Consider the following 533-nt stretch of genomic DNA (forward strand, 5'->3'; position numbering starts at 1 on the left):
TACTTCCATGGCTGTCATTGCAAATTGCAACGATACATCGTGGCGTGTAGACGCTCCACCTTGGCTACGATATATCGCTACGATTAATCGATACAAGGCATTGCAACGATATATCGCTACGTGTAAACGGGCCTTTACTTCACTCAACAATTGGTTGCTTTGATGAGGAAATGTTTTGGTGGAGCTATTTTTTCACACATTCTGCTAAAACAAAAGCTGCAGTGCGAGTACATGTTCGATGGCACAAACCAACCCTATAGTAACCAAAGTCTAGCGGCGCGAAGCATGATATGAACATGAACCATGCGATCGTAGATGCCGATTGAACAGTCTATTTAAACTCTCGCCCTTTGTCGTTATATTTTCTCCTGTTTTCCTTTTGATGGACTTGATCGATCAACTTCTTATAGTTCGGTTGCGTTAAAAGCAAATAAATACTCAAAAATACAAGCAATTTTTAGTTTCATTGAATTTACAATTGTTTATTAGTTCCTATAATGGTCTGTCTGTCGTTATTTTTCCTCTTGCTCTAT

Source organism: Anopheles cruzii, chromosome 2 (assembly GCF_943734635.1).
Source record: "Anopheles cruzii chromosome 2, idAnoCruzAS_RS32_06, whole genome shotgun sequence".
NCBI lineage: Eukaryota > Metazoa > Arthropoda > Insecta > Diptera > Culicidae > Anopheles > Anopheles cruzii.